Genomic DNA, 6078 nt, shown 5'->3' on the forward strand with positions numbered 1-6078 from the left:
AGTCCAAAGCCCGACATAATAAAAGAAATTCAAATTTTCCCCTATTCAAATAGACTATCTATTTTAATTCAGATATTTTTTCCCCTATTTAAATGAACAATGGGCCTACAAGTGAATCAACAACCTTCTCAAATCAAAAAATTTATTCAAATGGACATCACATAGGGTTTTTATTTAGGTTTAACTATAGGTCAGGCCAGATTTACTTAGGTTTAACTATAGGTCAGGCCGGGCTATTTTGGCAAAACCCGAGCCCGACTCGAATTTTATGCGGGCCAGACTTTTTGGCCCGAAGTTAAGCCCACAGGCCAAAAAGCCTGTTCAAACCCATCCGGGAGCCGGCCCGGCCCGTCGGGCCACCCGGCCCATGAACAGGTATAATGGAAAGTAATAATCCATCAAGACCGAAAACGTTCTTTCAAGAGAAGAAAGAGAAAATCAATCCCATTGATTATATGTCAGTGTCTGTATTACTTATTAGGTCCAAGTCCAACCCCCCTGCCCGGAGCCCCCACCCCCAGGTTGAATGGGGCTCACAAAAATAATGCCTGAAAAAAAAAATCATTTTCTTTGATTCGAAGTTTTGAACATCTCCGGGTTCAATGAATTCCATTAAATGAGAGTATGAGTGACATTAATGAGTTTATGTACAGGTTGATGTTGTGTAAGGGTGTCAATTGGACTGGATTCAGTCCAATGTGAGTCTATTACAAGTAGATCAGGTTCAATCCAATCCAATAGATATTTTAGACCATTTTGGATCGGTCCAATTCAATGTCTGAATTGTTCAATCTGTTCAAATTTATTTTAATTTAGATTTATTTCAACTTAAACCCAGTCCATTGATGCCTATATTCTTATCTTATATCAACGGATCAAATTTTGGTTTAATCCAACCTAATTCAACATAAATTTATTATAGACAGATGAGGTCCAATCCAATCTAATAAATATTTTGGACTAATTAGTCCAATCCAATATGTGTTGTTGGTCCATCCAATCCTTCCAAATTAATTTTGGACTGAACGAGACCAGTCCATTGACACCCTTAGTGTTGTGTAAAATTATCTAAAATACAGAGTAATTGACAGGTCAACTGCTTTGAACATGTGATGATATGAACAACTCCAAGGTCCAAAAAGACTCTTTTTCGCAGCGTTTCAGCGAATGGCCCTCACACATGGCGCTCACTGGTGTCTGTCTTTCTTTTGTTTTTGAAAAATATTTATTGTCTGAGACGGTTTTTGAAATTCAAGTGGATTAATTATTATTTAACCGCCCAAATCGCGTTGTGAAGCAAGAACTGTTGCTTCTAAATAGTCTACCGTCTGTGCAACGACGTAAAGTAATGGCCCACTACTTGCAAGTTGTAACAACTATGAGACCAATGAACCAACCGAAACAGGAGAACGAATTGGTTAGCTTTCGCATCAGAAAAAGAAACAGGATTGCTTTGGTTAACTACTAATTTGAGTCATTTGACAAACCTGCAAACTGTCTGAATTGATTATATATATATATATATGAAAAAAATGCATAAATAAAAAAGAAAAAAGAGAGAATTTTAGCTCTGGAGTGTAACCATGCATCTTTGAAGAAGATGATTCACATGAATTTTCCTATCAGTGTCAGATCATTCGGTTCATCACTTGTATCCAGTATCGTGACATACGTTATTATTTTATTTTATTGTATTAATTTAAATTATTATAATTATACGACTTTTTCTATACGTTTAATATTATAATGTCAATTCAAACGTTTGATAGAGAAGTCTTCCGTGTCAAACACATCTTACACGCTGCAGCTTAGGAAGACTGAGCAACGTCTATTCTTGTGATATATGTACTTAGGAGAAAAAGAAAAAAAGAAAACCCTTTTCTTGTTCGCTTTTGAATTAATAAGAAAAAATTGAAAATAAAAGGAGGATAAAGTATTCATCATCCAACCAGCCGGCCAGCCCATGGCATCAGCTGATTAGGATAAGAATCCAATCCAATCCAATATAAAATTGATGTGATGTAGGAAAGTGATGAATAATATTTAAGCCTCAAGCCTCCTAATGATCTGATGAATTTTCATACATCATCTAGCGGTTGTGGTTGTTAATTTAGAATATACCTCTTTCATTTTCTTGGAGGGGCCCTAGCGTTGCAGGGGCAAAACATGATGAGGTAAGTGGTTTGTAAAAAGGTAAATTACTATATATTTAATTTAATAAAATAAAACAATAAATAAATAATCATGATTATCGGGCAATAGAGTGAAAGAAGGAGAGATGACTTTTGTCATTGTATTTTTGTTTTATATAGTGGAATAAATGTAAATAGTTAAATAATAATTAATTTAATTTAATAAATAAATAAATTTAGTAGAATAAATGAGATAAATAGACAATCAAGTGAGAGTAAATATATAAATATATACATAATTCCATGTCTTACTGTGCTAGCAATAATAATTTGTTAGATTATTAAATTATTAACTAATTAAATAATTTAGTAAAACAAGTTAATAAATAAATAAAACTTTATATATTATCAACACAAGATTGGTAAAGGTTATCTCAAATTAATTAATTAATTAATTTAGCGTTGTTAATGGTTTCGACTAAAGTATCGGGTTATCAAGCCTATGAACAGTCTTAGCCCTGTTTGTGGCTTGGCCTAGCCTAAGACTTAGCATGCATACCAGCCCGGCCTATGGCACGGCACGGGCCCATGTGGGCTCAGGCTAAAACAAAAATTTTAGTTCTTTTCTATTTTATGTTAAATTTTTCATTATTTTTTTTCAAATTTTTAAAAAAACATGGTTTAGCCCGATTTGTGTCACAACATGGCACGAGCCCATGCATTCTTGAACCATATATTATATACAATAATTATATAATAAAAATTTTATTTTCAATTTTATTATTGCATATATAAACAATTGTATAAATCAAAATTCTTATAAAATAAAATTTTGAGATCTTTTTTATTTTTTATCTATTTTTTAATTTATGTTAAAATTTTCATTATTTTTTCAAAATTAAAAAAAAAAAAAGCATGGGTTAGCCCGATTTGTGGCCCAGCTTAGCCTAAGACTTGGCTTGCGAACCAGCCTAGCCCACAACACAACACAGGCATGCACGGGCTTGGGCCAAGAGCTGTGTCGGGTTGACCCCCCTAAAGTATCCTAGGGGAGGGAAACACGGCCTGGCATAAAATGGCCCACACGGCACGGCCCAACACAGCCCAATTGATCACATTCGGTAAAAAAGATTAATTCCATAAACTTATATTTTCATGGCAAATAATTTAGAAATATGTAAAATAATTAAATAAGAAAATCTTCACCTACCCAACTTCAACTTCAACCATTAAGGAGGCCAAACCTTCCAAAAATCTTATTTTACCAACGACAAAGCAATACGTTTTTCAGATCAGCCACTACCAAACAACCTCCAACAAGAAAATTTGATGCCCAAAATAATAAAGCCGCCTGGATCTCTCGTTTCATTCAATGCCATATATATTCCATACTTAGCATCAATTAGGTTCTCATTCTATAAATAATGGACAACATAACCAGGCAAACCATTCCCATACAAGGCAATTGTTTCATCTTAAAGCCACCTTCCCTGCAATCCTCATCATACAATTAGCCAATCAATTCCAAACATGCAGACAGAATACTAAATAAGAAAAAAGGAAATTATGAGACAAGTCATTTAAAATTCACACCATGCTTCCAAGCTCATAAAACACAATTACCCAATCAATTCACACCTATCCCGAAGTGGATTCAAATCCTCTTGACTTGGATATGTAGCAACTTAAGAGAGAATTAGGGTTCGTCATCAATTAACACCTATTCCAAAGTGGATTCGTTAACCTTACAAATCATAACTGACCTAAACGTATTACACATGGTTATGGTTTGCATCTTGAGTTCCAAATATAGGGTTCATTCTGTGTTTGAATTTTATTGAATTTCTTTGTATAGAAGTGTGGCACAGATTTTACCTGTCTTAACCAAAATGACAACACGACAATAACAAAGTTTAGAAAAATGGTTAAAACCTATATGGCAATAGGTTGTTAAGTTGAAATCAACAACACATGGAATTCCAAAAAATAAAAGGAACTCTTTAATAGGCTTTTCGTAACAATATCTATACAGTTTCTGAGGTTAAAATAATTTAAAAATTAAAACATACTGCCAAGATAGTTAGGTCCATAGAAATAAAAGAAATGAGACTAAAAAAAATACCATGAAGATACTGGTCCATAGACATGTCTGTAGATTAAGAACAAACCCTCCAAAATTCAAATATTTCAACAAAAAAAGAATTCAGTCCACTTTACATTAGATAATACAAAATATAAACTTCCTTTTTTAAGTGAAAGCCCTTTTAATTAATGATACTCTTGATTAAATTGAGTTATTTGTAGACTTAATAATAAACAGATTTAGATACCAGCAAAAATAATAATAAACAGATTTAGAAACTAACATGGACAAATGAGAAGTAGATTTAACGACCAATAGCATTAACCCAATACCAGAATAACAAAAGTTAGCCACCTCCAAGCATTAGATACCATGCCCAACTTTGTCTATGATGCAACCATGACATTGACAATCAAACTAAAACAATAGGAATAAAAGACAAAATAAAAATTATAAACATCTCAAGCTCAACCAAACAAATTCAAGAAAATGCCAATCAAAAAGAAGAAAATGGGAGAGAAAAGATTAAGATTCATGAAAACACAAAAGACATCCTCACTTTGCTATAGATTCCTACAAATGGGAGAATAGGTGAAGTTAAATAAGAAAACAAATCAGAAAAAAGAAAAAGAAAAGTGGAAAGCAACAAACAAGGGTAGAAGCTGCACCAATATTTTAACTGTAACGTTGCTTGCAATTGAGCCATCATATTACAAAAAGCAGTATGTCCGAAGTAGAAGAAAAATACATTGGATTCAAAGTACAAAAAAGTTTACCGAGAAGAAATGATAGGGATCCACATTAAATGAAACTCGGAAACTCAAGGCAAATAACCCATATTTCCTATAACACATGACTTCATAGAACTGGGCAGTATCAAACCTGGCATATTTCTCGGAGACAAAGTTGCTAGTACATGTGTACCAATTTCTAAAGAGAAGAGCTTATTTTCAAATTTCAAATGAATCCCAAATAGAACTCAACATTGGGATATATAATTTTTCCATTTTTTGCAACAAAGATTAGATAATCTAACAGCAACTTTGGTAGAATCAACCGACTACCATAAAGCAGCCAAATTAAATAAAATATATAAAGACTCATTAAAGCATAGCTAATTGCATATTTGCATGTTGTGTGCCTATATTATTGGAGAAGCACAAAATAAAAGGAAGGACTATTTTTCAGAGAAGATACAGAAAATAATCCCTAATCAAGCATAATAGTTTTACACAAGGGCATGAAGAATTTATTAATAGAGATTAAATTATATGTTTTTATATTTAAGGTTAATAGTGGCAAAATGTTAAATTAGTTATTGCTTAGGATAATCACCTATCAAACTCTAGGAATATAATTATTTTACTACAGAAATTTAATGCAACCTAATATAAAATGCTCCATCAAAAATATCCAATTGCAACAACACCTTATAGGGTAAAGCTATAAGAGGTAAAAATTTTAAAAAAATAATTTATTTAAAATTTTACACAAAGTTCAATGATTAATGAAGGTATCCTAGACTTGTACAGAATCATATCCCCATCTCCAAGTTGTTACCATGATCACCACCTCTATTCGGCATCTACCTCTACCACTACGTTTGTAAACGGTATTCGAAAATTTGAATTAGAATTCGAGATTCGGTTTAATTGAATTAAATTTGGATATACACTGATCTGATCCGATAAAATTCAAATCGATTATATATATTATATATTATATTATTATATATATTATATATAATATAATAATGTATTATATTATATTATATAAAAGTTAAAAAAAATATGAAAAATAATATTAGTTTTAACTCTTTCATTTTATCTCTCAAAAGAAAATAAAAGTCAAAAACTAAAGTCG

This window comes from Nelumbo nucifera, chromosome 5, assembly GCF_055504915.1.
Source record: "Nelumbo nucifera cultivar China Antique chromosome 5, China Antique-T2T, whole genome shotgun sequence".
Classification (NCBI taxonomy): Eukaryota; Viridiplantae; Streptophyta; class Magnoliopsida; order Proteales; family Nelumbonaceae; genus Nelumbo; species Nelumbo nucifera.